Source organism: Strigops habroptila, chromosome 3, assembly GCF_004027225.2.
Source record: "Strigops habroptila isolate Jane chromosome 3, bStrHab1.2.pri, whole genome shotgun sequence".
Lineage (NCBI taxonomy): Eukaryota > Metazoa > Chordata > Aves > Psittaciformes > Psittacidae > Strigops > Strigops habroptila.
This window is the reverse complement of record NC_044279.2, coordinates 82,149,834-82,164,158: the sequence shown is the minus strand read 5'-3', so window position 1 is coordinate 82,164,158 and position 14,325 is coordinate 82,149,834.

The window sequence follows — 14,325 nt, the reverse complement described above, 5'->3', positions numbered from 1 at the left end:
AAATGAATGGTTGCAATGTTAGGAGCTGACGTTAGAGGAACTTGGGATTTGAAGAAATGTGAAGAGCTCAGGTAGGCCAAGAAAGAAGCAAAAAATAACCTGATCTGAGACCTCAGGACTTACAATTACTTCAAAGTGAGAGAGACATGGTTGGACTCCATGATCTTAAAGGTCTTTTCCAACCTAACTGATTCTATGATCATATTCTATGATTCTATTAGCTACAAAAGAAACAATACAACAATTTTCGACTGCGATCCCAAATCATGTCTACTTTGTTGAAGTTGCATTTCATTTAAACTTGAGGTGCTGGCAGCACATTTCCCGTCTCCTAGAAGTGAGGCGGGCAGCAGTGTGAAAATCCGTTTCTGGTCCAGGAGTCCTCCAAGAGGGAAGACACAGAGCAGACAGAGACTGAGGCTCACACACAGATCATACATCACCAGAGGGAATAAATGTCCTGCCTCCTGCCAACAGCCCTGTTAGCTGCCAAAAGCTATCACAGTAAGACGGGTAAAGCTGGGACACACTACAAAAAAGGCTCAGAGATCACTGAGGCCACATTAAGAAATGGAGATCTCTCTTTTCTGCAGCACAGTCAGCTGGAAGCAGGCACCAGCAGCTGTGTGGAGCACCTCACCCAAGCCTGTACCCAGTTCCTCGCTGTGGGGATATGCAGACTAGCTGGCTCAGGGCTGCTAGCAGCACAAAGGTCTGTGTGGGCTAACCCAGCCATTACGATTACACTCTACTTGTAGAATTTAAGGAAAGAAATAAGCGATCATGGAACTCCACATAATCCTAAACACAATTGTCCACTGCATATGTAACTGATGATGCAAGAGCATTGTTGCATCCCTGTATAAGCATGCATCTGAGATCACAATCTAACTTGCATATAGGTTAGCATAAAGGAAAAGGGTTAACACTGAGGTCACCTATAATGAGGGTCTTTAACAAGATACAAAACTTTGGGTTTGCCATGGTTTGGGTGGGTGGGGGGGAGAATATTTTTGCACACTACAGTAATAGGCATTTTTCAGAAAGTACCTTAGTTCTCTTTTGTGTGCTGTTTTTCTCTAAATTATCAGCTGATTTTTTCCCTTAAATCATTGACTTCACTTATCTTTTGCATAAATATTTTTCTGAATTCATTTCAAACTAAAATTATTTCAATTTACAGACCCATGAAAAAATTTTCCATAATTTAATCAGGGATAATAATTGTTCTTGAAGCTGTTAAATGCCTCAACTGTAATTTTCCACGTAATGAACAATAAATTTTTACATTCAATAATAATGAAGTGTATACTCACTGAGGCATACATTTATAACCACATAGGTTTGAAAGGAATGACATTTTTAAAAGCAGTTACATTCCACACTAATTAATTTTGAGAACATAAACACTCTCCAAATTTGCAAAATTAGACAATTATACAATCATATGTTGTAATCGTAACAGCTTTTCAGCTCTGAAGATTTTTTTTTTACTTATTATTCTCACCACTACTAGGCTTTTGGAGCATATGGATGAATACTACAAAACCAATCAGCAATACAAAATGTATGCTTTACATTTCAGCTTAGACTTCTGGTATTTGCAGAGCAGTGTATCCAACTGCTGTTTCCACAGCTGTAAGGACTGCTTAAGACTTAAAAAAGCGTTGAACCAGAGTCTGTCTTCACGTAATTGGAGTGGTGCAAAGTTTTGTTTGGGGGAGTTCATTTAAAACACAAAGCTCCGTCTGACGAACCCCATGCTATTCCTCACATAATAAAAGTGGGGGGTTATTCATTAGTCTGTAACATATAATTAACATGAGGATTGGCTCTATGCACCTTATAGGCAATGAAGACTTTTTTTCCCTTTTAAGTAACACCATTTAAAATCATGAGACAAAAAAAAAAAAAAAAAAAAAAGAGATACAGCTGCTGAGGGAATTTCCAAATTAAGAGGTCCTGAGATTGCAAACCTGCCCCAAAAACATAACAGACACTCTTCATAAAACATTCACAATAGCAGAGGCCCAGCTTACAGCTTTTAACTGCTGCAGTGCTTGTGCTTTAAGGCAGGATGCTATGAGGCCATACAAAGGTATCCCGCAGCTACTGCACATCATGGGCTAATGAATCTTTTCCCATGACAGGCACAGACCTCGGGACTGGGGTGGGAGCCAGACTGTCAGAGGAAAAGTTCAGTGAATCTGCAGTGGCAAAGGCTCAATGTGCAAGATCCTGTAACAGCCTGAAAGTTTTACCTTTATGTATGTACATTATATGAAATATTTCATAAATCCCCATGCATACCTACCTGTCACCATATGTTTCAGTCAAATCTATGTGCTATCAAAAGCATACATAAACCAAGATGCTGTCAATCTTCAGGTTGCTTCCTGAAGACAACCAGACCTAGCAGAGCTGAGGAAATTTTCCCTTTTTTCTGTCAAAACCTTATTTAGTCTCTTGAGACGTTCAATACCTTACAGGCATTTGAAGATATGGCAAAACTTTCTCCAACTCTTTTGTTAGTTGTTATTTATTAAACATAATACAATAATTCTGACTAATTCTCAGTAATTAGTGAATAATTCCACTAATTCTATTTGAAATGTATCACAGGGGCCTGCACATTACCTACTAGTTATCCACAAGTAGCTTTCATTTTCATTTGTGAGAACCAGGTTACCAGATGCATTGCTGGAGCTATTGCAGAGACATGTGGCTCCCTCAGAGTAGCACAGATCTTTTCAGCCTCTACTTAGAGAACATAGTGATTCCTCAGAACCTTGCTGCAAGAGAGCACTGGCTTTTTCCCCAAGTGTGAGGCCTATTTAAAATTCTACCTCCCCTTCTGCTTCTTTGCTTGTTACTGAAACACAAAGCCTCAAAAGGATTTAAAAGCAGGATTCTTGTCACCTCACTTCAAATGCCGCTGTATACATGCCTGTATATGAACCAGTCACCTGAACTGCTGCTTTAGTCAACAGAGGGAATAAACACTTCCAGATTACATATTTTAAAGTTTAGTTTAAGCAGAGATTAGTTGCATGCTAGATCCTCCTTTTTTTGTGCTGACCATGAAGACAGTCTAAACGACAGATAAATCTCACCATGGCTAACATACCTTTCAAAAGAATAGGACCCCTACAAACATGTTCTTAAAAAGTTGCTGTGTGGCTCGTTGTCTTCCTTTCAGGCTCATTGAGAAGAAGAGATCAAAGTGATATTTTTTTAGCCAAACTTGTCCTGGAAGAAGTTACAGACTCTGGTCAAGAGGAAAAAAAAAGAAAAAAAAATAAAAATATCACGAAACCATTATGGTTTCCATTAATTCTTTTGGTCTGAAAAATAAAATCTTTTTCTCTTATTCTCTGAAGAGAACACTGCCATTTTGATGTTTCTCTAATGAAACATTTTGTATTCAAACCCACACTTTATTTTGAAATTTACCTGCATGTTAATAACAAAACAAACGCTACTGGAACAAGCCAACCAAAAAATCAACATCTCTACTCATGAGTTCAGGCTCCACATTTAGGGTGTTGTCCTGTTGCAGAACAGAATTGCCTTTGCAGCTGTACCAGGCTCTCTACCACCTTGTGCCTCAGGACAATAGTCCTTGCAAAGGTAGAAGTTTTTGGCATTGCAATTTACCTTCCCCTTGAGCTTTGGCGCATCCCTAGGGTATATCTGATGGACGCTAATCCACCCTAATTAGCCTACTGGGAAAACAAAAGATAGCTTGCAAGTCATGAAAAGCTTGTTCAGGGAAGTCGACATCTCTGGTAAAGAATTTACTGCATCTCCAATCAAGACAAAAGGAGAGATTGGATCACCGTAATGAACACTAATTTTGTATTGCTTTAGAAGGATAAAACAAGGGTGAATTAAGGCTCTTTTAAGCACAAGAGCAAATGAAAGCTTTAAATTATGCTTTTTTTTCTGTCAACTGAATAAGCATGACTTTATAAGCATGATTTAATCCAAAAAACAGATGCACTCTTCCCTTAAGACAGAAATCTAAGCCAACTGGCTTGCATAAGCATTTTCTGTGCGTGATTATTGGACATGGCAGGTTGAAAGAACCAAGAAGCAGGACTTTGAGCCATTGCAGGAGATGCAAAGAACAGAGGTCCAGATCTTCACAGGAAATAAAAGCAGGCAAGAGAGAGAATAGTGAGGGAAGATATTCAGCAGTGTTTAATCACAGAGTTCAGGAATCAGGCTATGAATGCAGTGATGACATGTGTAAGCGGCTGTCCTCTTTGTGCTGTTTTGCTGTGCGAGCAGCATTGCAAGTTGTCATGCATCATCCATAGCCATGGTTACAATTTTTACCTAGTAATGATTCCATTGTAATTAATGGATGTTCCCATTGCATAAGGCACAATACTGATGGGAAAACTGAAGGGTAGACAATGGCTTAACTATCTTTCATTAAAGTCTCATTTTACACTGAGCAAGCTGCATTCATCGTGTTGCCTCTCAGTTTTCTATTCTTTCCAATTATTGATGAACTCAACTAACAGATTTCCACTTCAGTAGATTTTTCTTTATTCTGTTTTGTGCACTGCATCTCCTGCCTTTTCAAGGCAGACCACAGATAGAAGCAGGAGCCTATTACACTTTTAGCTTACTTTGGGTTTGTAACAGAATGGATGTAACTCTGTGCATGTTGCTGTAAACACGTCTCCATCTTATTAACAACTATTTACAGAATATCCTGGATATAGTTGGAAACCATTAAGTTAGATTTGATGCTAACATATTAGTGTATGCAAAATCTACTGCTGATTGAACTTTTCAATCTGTAAATGGCCTAAACATTCAGATTTGAGAACACATAAGTTTGATAACTTCATAATGTACAGAGGCCAAATTCTGGCCTACACATCATCTACACAAATGTCACCGATTTAGAGGGAACAGCACAGTTCTCCCGTCAGATTCTTGTAGTGTTATTTTTCAGTTTTGGTATTTCCATGTTACTTAATTTTGTCCTGATGTTTCCAGCTGGAGACTTTATGAAATTTGTGATTTTGGTGCCTGGTTAAAAAACTAAACACATGTTTGTTCTTTCCCTCTATTCATCCCTGTGTCCCTTGTACCCAGTGGAAAGAAGAGAAGCCCGAAGAGCAGCAGATGAAGCAGGACCACAAAAACCAGGAAAGTGAAAGTTGACTGCTGCCAGCTCCCCACCAACACTCACTATATGAGAACTAGAGCCTGTAATCCCATATACGTGCACATGCATACGGGTGACTGTAGCGCCCCTGATGAGTAGAAATGTTTGTCTTGCTTATGTGAAAAGACATCAGCTGCTTTTGGTTTCAAAGTCAAGATGCCTATTTTTAGCCTTTCTTCTGTCAGTGACACCTGATGGATCTGGACTGAATCCCACACTGATAACTCAGTAGCATTTAGTTAACTTTTCTGTATACCATGTAGAGTTAAGAAAAATGTTTAAAGTCATTATCAATGGTTTTTGAAGTTTTATTAAAGTCTCTCTTTTCCCCTCTTTCAAGGAAGATCCTGATATGCTGAGAACTGCTCAGAGAGAATGGAAAAGCTCAAATCCAAGTTGTATGACAGAGGATACGGGCAAGATGTGCACAGAATAAGGGCTCCTTTAACCCTGCCTGGATATTTACAGGTAATCAAATAAATAAGAGGTGTGTTAACATAAATAACAGCTTTTGCTTTTTCTTTTTTTTTTTTTTGAATTTTTTTTTTTGATGGGGCATTAGGTGTCTTTTTCTCCATTCCAACTCGCAACTTTGATTAACTGTCAGTTTTGTGAAACAGAAAAGAAATTTAACTATCTCTGAAGATCTTTCAGTTGTGATGTGCCACACAGTGACAAACAAGATGAAACAGTAGTCTGACACTTTCACCCCATTCCATTTTCATACTGTACAACTCCAAAGCTTTAAAAAGCATTTTTTAAAGGCAGATATTTGTTTCTCAGAACCAGTGACTAAACTCAATTTTTTCACTAGCTACAAGTCTAAAGCCAGGAACTCTGTTGAACAGAATGAACTTAAGAACAATTTTATTTCCTGTTCTCTTCTTGTTCTTAAGGACTAAAACAACCTGAAAAACAACAAACCACTCTACAACCACAATTAAGTTTGATTTGTTTTAAAATAAAGAATATAAACATTACCAGATCATTAATTATCTCCAGGGTTGGACAAATACTCTGAGATGATGCTTATATAACTTCTTTGCAGCTTAATACATTGACACATACCCAAAGAAGCTTTTTTTTAGAGGGATGCTGTCCTACAGAGGGAAAAGGTTTCTTCTTAAAACCTGGAACATGGTAAATGGAAAAGGAAACTCTAATTTGATAATTTCATACATTATTGAAAAGGTCCAAAAGAAATTACAGAAACCTGACATCTGAGCCATTTAAAATGCATAAGAAATACACTATACGAAACAAGTGTGCAGAGATAATAGCAAAAGAACCAGATGTCTTTGTGGAGCTTTTCAGTCTCTAACTGCAGCATCAGTATGATGAAGAGCAACATAAAAACTGGTCACTGCTATGGCCAAGCAAACTTATACACGCTTTCAGCACAGCCAAGATATGACATTTTTAGGAACATGGAGTGCATCCATTTTGTCCCTGAGTTTGTACATTTCTGTAAGGGTGGCCAGGTTTTTGCAAAGCAGAACACAAAGAGAAAGACCAGAAGGCTGGATATGTTAAGTGTAGTCTAGCAGGATATATTGAACTATTGCTTTCCCTCCAGATGTTTTTCAATGGAACCAGTCTTTTAATGGCCAAGTTTTACTGAGCTCCGTGATGTCAAACGTAAGGTCCTCTACCACATGACTCAAGAAATTAAGGGTAAAAGCACTGGCTTAAGTGTGACTGTGAATCTGGACAAATTCCTAGTGATAAATTCCTGTTGCAGAATGCATATACTGACCAAAGACACACAGGAGAGGCTGAATGAAGATAAGTGAAATATTACAAAAGTAAAAAATTCATGTATATTAAAAAAAAAAAAAAAAAAAAAAAGGATGGTAACAATTATTATCATTAGGAAGTTTTCCACAAGCACTTATACTTACATTTAAATCAATGGACCAGTTTAGGTGCAGTGTTCTGCTGGTAAACCCTATTAATCACATTAATGGCCAAATTCAGGAACCTAACATTTTACAGTATTTTCTGATATTATGGTCTATATAATTGTTCTGTTCTAGTGACCAACAAACTACTGAAACACATCAAAATCTCTACCCCAAAAAAGAGAAACAGAGAGAAACCTCCTGGTTTCACATTTTCCTCACCTCTTTTAAACCGAAAACAAGGATTCTTACATTATCAGATTTCACACATAATTTGTCCTCAGAAAGAAACTGAAAGATCAGACTTTTCCTCTGCAACATACTGAAAGGCAATGGATGGAAGGAAGGAAACAATTCCTGTCCTGTTGCTGCTCTGATTATTATTTATAGAGCACTTAGCGAAGAATTTGTCAGAAAAAAAGAGATTGCCAGTAAAATTCCTGATAAGCTCCCATCACTCCATCACACTCAGTCAACCTCAGCTAAAGACCTTGCGACTGCTCCATCTAGAATTCTAAACCATTGTATCAGATGATTTCACAACTGTCTCTCATTATCTTCTACCACATAAAATCCTTGGGATGAATGTGCCATACTTACTCATTATTTTTTTCCAGTTACAGAGAAATACCGAGCATTAACACACCAGGTTAAGATTCATTTGAGAAGAAAGAGGATGCATGTCTATAAACCATTTGAAAATGGACATGCACAGATGTTTTTAATTGGCATAAGGACATGATTCATAACAGAATATAAGAAAAAATATCTAGTGACTTTATTTTGGTCTACTGATTAACCCTCCTGCACAATCTCTGCATGCAACCAATGTTGGGACTTAGAATTTTAAGCAGCCTGTTGACAGAATCACAAATGGCTACACCATCATGTCATTAATGCTTTCAAGGCAGAACCTACCAAAAAGATTTTATAGGGAATTAGCTTACTAGAGTTCTACTTAATTTCAAAGTTACACCCAGAATTTTAAAAATGCTCCAGACAATATATGGCTTGTGAGACTTAACGCTCTGCTTAATGTTAAAGAAGCTCAGTACTTCCTAGAATAGTGTTGTTTTACTCTGCCAAATGTGACTTTTGGGCTGATGATTCCCAAAGCAGGGGGTCTGCTTCGCAAGACTTCTTCTGGAAACTTCAGCCAAAACCATTTACCTGTTTCTAAGGAACAGACAGCGGAAAACACACGATTTTTGTTCCTGCTGAAAAAAATAAATTAATAACCCTTCTTTATTAATTTGGTTGTGAAACAAAGCCTGGAATTAGGAAAAGAAGTTGTTCTGTGTCAAGGACAGTCTTTCAACTACACCTGTAAAAACCTGCCTATACTTGGCCCACCCAGACTCCTATCAAGAAAATAGACTGTTTAAGCAAGTTCAGCATGAAATGGAAGTTGGAATTGAACTGCAAATTTCCCTGAAGACTCCTCCTACTTTCAGCACACTATTAACATGCAGCTGAGCAAAACAATTCCTGCAATTAAAGTATAAGAAAAGAACTTGTAATGACACTTTTTATCCTACGTGACACTTGGGCTTAAATCTGAAGGAGGGAAGCTGTGACTGGATGCAGAGGCTGGAAGTGTGAGAATGGAGACCAGCTAGAGACTGAGAAGCAAAGACATTTTGTAAGAGGAATCAGGACTACAACTGGGCATGCTTGGCCAAATACCAAGGATGGAAACAAATACAGCAGGCAAGGGAAACTGTGCAGTAGAAACGTGTGGAAGCAGGGAAAGGAAGGCGAGAGAATGTTGATACATCACTTCAGGGGCAGGAACAGAGCTTCAGACTGCCAAATCTGTTTGTCATTATGAGCTAATCTACTACTTACTGCATGACATGTGGAGACATCTTCAGATGTGTCTCAACCAACAATAGAAGCAGCATAAACCACAAGGTTGTATAAGACATCTACCTTCTAGACAACAAGAATTAGGTATAGTGCCTATTGGCAAAGTTGGGTTTAGTCTACTTGAATATTTTAAAATTCTGCAGCAGAGGTAGAGAGAGAATTAAATTTCTCTCGGCAATGCACAAACCAGGTGAGACTAATATTCCCTTCTAATCCAGTGTCTTGTCTCCTCCCATAGCCATCCTGTAGATATCTAGGGAAGTATGAAGTTATAGTTCCCCTAATGCACTCTCCAGTGAGATAGGAAACAGGATCTTTCCAACCCAAATTCAATGTCTCAGTGTTGTGTCTTTCCTTTTTCTTCAATAAATTTACTTGATAACTTTCAGAAGTCAGTCAATTTTAAGCATCCACAGTCTCCCATGCCAGAGTACTGCTTTGTGTGAAGTTACTCCCTTTGGTTGATTTTTGAGCCTGCTGCTGGCCAGTTGTACTTAAAGCCCTAGTTCTTATATTAGAAAAGACAACAAGCAATCATTCCCTCTTCCACTCCCCTCTCCATAAAATTTTTCAGTTTACAGACCTTTATCCCTTTTCTTCCTGCATCATCAGCAGAGTTGTATCTACTTAATCATTCTTCACAAAAGGCTCCCCATTGTCTTTCTCTCTTTCTCTTCCAGTCCTGTATTCTTTAACAGACACACCAGACCAAAACACCAATCAGTATTAGAAAACAATTATATAAATGCAGATACCATGCACAAATATGACAAAAAGATTTGTATTTTTCTGAATAACTCTAAACAGGTAAGAAAATGCTGACTCCTTGCATCTGTGCCCCGTATTCAGTGCTTTCATACAGGTACTACAGATGAGGTTTAATGAAAAAATTTCTAAGGGGAGGGAAAATAAGTATTCATCTGGAAAAGCTCCAGAGAGAAAATATTAAACGTATAGCCCAGTTCATGCAGTGAGGGAGCAAACGGAGATGTTTTCTTTGACAAGAGAAATGAACAAACAAATAGAGCTTCCCAAGCAAGAATAAGAAATTTTAATTCAGTGCTAGAAAGTTGCTGAGAATATCAGTGAGAAAGGAAGTACAATTACTCAAAAATTAACTGTGTTAATTCTGGAGAGGTGAAATGGAGTCAGGGATAGCACAGGGGCTAACAGGAGTAATAAATAAATGCACGGACTGTAAAAAAGCTTTGGTGTGTTTGAGAGGACAAGTATTAATGCTAAAAAATACAAGGCTCCAAAAATTAAAGATATGTGTGTGTGCCTATGTGTTTCCTTCTCTTTCTCCAAGAAAAATTATTGCCTAAGGGTCAATCAAGACCTGGGGCAGAGCATATTGGGGTGACCTTGCCAGCAGCAAACTGTAACATCATATCATGAGATTTCAAATAATAGTGAGTTTTTCAACATATTTAGAAAGCAGGGTGACGAAAGAGGCAGGTATTAGACATGTTGAATCAAAACCTACTCAAACTGACACATATTCCTGAACATTAGCCCTTACAGGCCTTGCGATCATGCAGGACCATCAACTTAACAAGCAAAGTCTTGAACAAGTAGTGCTAAAAGCATTTGAATAGACTCTAGAGAGCCAGTGTAACAACTTTTAGAGAAAGCAGATCAAGCAAAACAACAAGATTATTACAGATTCCCGAAACAGAAATTAAATGTTAGCAGAATACCTCACAACCCTGAAAAAATAATGATCTCCAAAACAGGCAGCTTTTCACCACAGGGCCAGTTTAGATCTTCATCTGTTTTCAAGAGAGTTACGTACTTTTTCCGTTTCTGACAATGAGATCAGGCTCGGGTTCCAAGTATAGGTCCAGAAGCCATTATACCAAACAACAAAAGCTGTTGCAAAAAAAATTACACTGGAATGCATATTGAGGGGGCCAAATTTAACATCTTATGTTTTGGACAAAGTATTATGGAATATGTTTCCAAGTTACCAGGAGATAAATACATTTTTGAAAGGATAGCAAACAAATACATCTTTTCCAGTAAAAATATTAGAGGAAATAATCCTAAAGTTCATGAAGTTTTACTTCAGGAAATTTCAATCCACTTACATTGCTGATTCAAAATTTAGAAGTCTTCATTTTCAAATCTTTAGAGAGGTTTGGAGAAAGTGGATGTCTTTCAGCTGATATTTCCCTGTTACTGGAAAAGCCAGTGTTTGGGGAATGATCTACAAAAGTGTACTCAATTACTGTTAAGACTCAGAAGTTGACTACCTAATTCCACTGTGTGCTCTTAAAAAGCTCTCTAGATATTAGCAACCTAGTGCTCCCCACAACAGCTCAAATAAAGGCTAGAAGACTACGGTGTAAGTGCTTTCAAGAGAGTAAGAAGTTGGCTACTGCATGGTACACTGCTGTGCTAACACCATCCTCTGACAGAGGAGTAGGACATAAAAGCCAATGGCCGAGTTCTTCCTCCACAAGAGCAATCCAAATAGTAACTAATATGGAGAACTGTGGGAACACACTCAAGTGAAAAAATAATAAACCTTGGCACCTGACACTAACAATACAAGCTCTGACAATACAGAAACATCGGGATGCTACTTGCACTGCTGCAAAACTAGGTGTTTTAATGTGCATAATGTCCCTTTAAATCAGACCATTCAACTTTATATAAACCTTTACATAGAAAAGAAATTAAATATACTACAGATCATGTTACATAAACGGTGTAACAGATGCTTTAAATTTATTTATTTTTTTTATTCCTGTAGAAGGTTTTACTCATTCCTAATCAAATGTTCATAAGACTAAAATGTGGGTTAACTTGAAATTATGTGTTTTATTTGAATTTGAAAGCATGCAATGTCCATAGTTGTCCTGGCAGTATTTAAAAAACTGAAGTTTTTAACATATTTTCCAGTCTATTAGGGAAGACAGCAAAGCTGAATGTGCTATATGGTAACATTTTAATACTGGATGTACTGTTGTATCTGGCAACCAAAATCCACTATCTTCTCACACCACACAGGAAACAATATTGATCCTTCAAGCAGGATTATATAATAGAAATCAATATACATCAATAATATTAATCATGAGAAAATACAATATAGAAAGAATATATCACATATGTGTATTTCTTTTTTTCAAGAAAATGAATTAAATTGATTAAAATGAATTAAATTGATTTTATATTTTTTAAAAAGTAAAAGCAAGGAAGCCTGCTAGCATGAGGATTCTAAATCAGAATTTAAATTCAAAGTAGAAATTATTTAAGGCATAGATTGCAAAAGAGAATCTTTTCCCAAGTCATCTTGTAAAAATCAGAAAGATAATGATGATGACGTAACAATATAAAATCAGCAGTGAGTTACATCTGTCCAATACTCTTTCCAAGGATGATACAAAGGTTTCGGAAATAACCTGATGTATCATATCATTTCAGCAGATAGAAACCATCCCTTGCCAAAGTCAGTAACCATGTGGCATTTATACAACAGTACACAGCCTGCAGTCTCATGAATGTAGCAAAGAAAAAACAGAAGCTCCCAAGTTGTGAAGTTCAAATTCAGACTTCCCCCAAATATAATGACATCTGAGGCCAGATATTGTTTCAATACAATAGAAGGTTTGAAGCCAGCTGCAAATTTTGGCTATATAAATGACTGTGAGTTTCAAGTGTTTTCATGAACCACACTTTGGTTTGATCCACAAGTAAGATCTTGACAAGCAACAGAAGTTCAGATATTAATTTGGGCTCAAAGGTTGGATCAAGAGAGACTTGATGGAAAGTGTGCAAAAATTGTCACTGTTTTGGTCTGCGGTGCAGCTGACCCAAGAGTGAAAAAATACACTTTGGATGAATGGGAATATTTTGGTTCTCTTTTATAAAAGAGAATGCACAATTCTGATGTAAAAATTGGTGGCATGACAGACTCTATCCTTAGAAAATTGCTCCAATGGTAACTAAAAAGGTGCATCTTCTTTCTAATCTAAGTTTATCCATGTCCCAACCTGCTGTCTTTGGATTTTCTGATACCCTTCTCTGCTATGCTAGTGATCCCAATTTTCAAGTTATATTCACCTTATAACTACACATCAACAATGACTGCAGTACCCATTAAGCTTCTGTTAGTCAGGTTAAACAATATAAACATAAATACAAAACATGTATGTATCCTAATCCCTTCTTGATCCTGACATTTGTTTTCTGATCAGCTTTTCACCATCCAACCTGAATTATTGATGCTTAGGTACACTAAAGCCCAACAGCCACTGCATCATGACCAAAAAGTGCCTTGAGATTCTTTTGTTTATTTGTGTATGGATCATATCAGCTCTTTTGGACACAGCAGTAGTCCAGAAGGTAGCAATCAGTTATTATCCATTTTGATTCCCAATTCTTTATTCACTTTTTCCAAGTCAGAGACCCCTCTCCTGTAATTACAGCTGTCTTCTTGGCTAGTAGATGTAAGAAGTTTTTGGCCATATTCAGACATATTATTTGTTGCATCCAGATGACCATATGATCTAGATTTTCCTTTCTCGTTAATCACTCCCCAGGTCTTTATGCCACTTATTACACCATCAGTAAAACTTTTATATTTTATTCCAGCATGTTATTATGGATAAATGTTAGAGATACTGTTGATGCCAATTAACTAGGATTAATACCTTTTGCAGATATCATCATGCTCATGGTTGTGGAAGAAGATGCTATTTTCACCAGAATGAGGACAACAACATGACCACAGAAACATTTTAAAAACTCCCAAGCCCTCACACAATATAGTCTGCCAAATTCTAAGGTCAGAATCTCTCATTGAGGAGAAGATATGGAACAAGGCAGGCGCTGAGAATTTTGTAAAGTTCTCAGGTTACTTTGTCATTCTTCCAATTCTCCTTTTCCAACCCTCCATCCAACATTATGGGATGAAACCATCTGAAGGAATAAGTTGGAAAAGTCTGAAGGATAACTTGAAACTCTTCTTGCCCTTTGGAAAATTCTGAAATCCCTCCTCTTTAATTACACCACAGCTTGTATAACACTTTGGCAGCATTTCCTTCTCTGCTTTGTTTTGTTTGTGTTACTAAGAATATTTGCATGAAAACAGGATATTTGTTTATTAAGAGTTCATCATCTCCTGCTGTGTATTCTCCACTTTAAGTCATATTCCTTAACATTTATTAGCAGGAGGAGACCATAAATCCTGTTTCCTATAAATGTGCCTAATAACAACATGAGCAAAGAAAACTGAAGTCAAGTAGAGAGATTCAGGGAGAAAGAATGAAAGAGTAAATGAGAAGGAGAGACTAGATGATAAATAGTATAACTTGTGTTTTCCAGGGGCAACGGCCTAAAATATTTCCCATGCTGAGT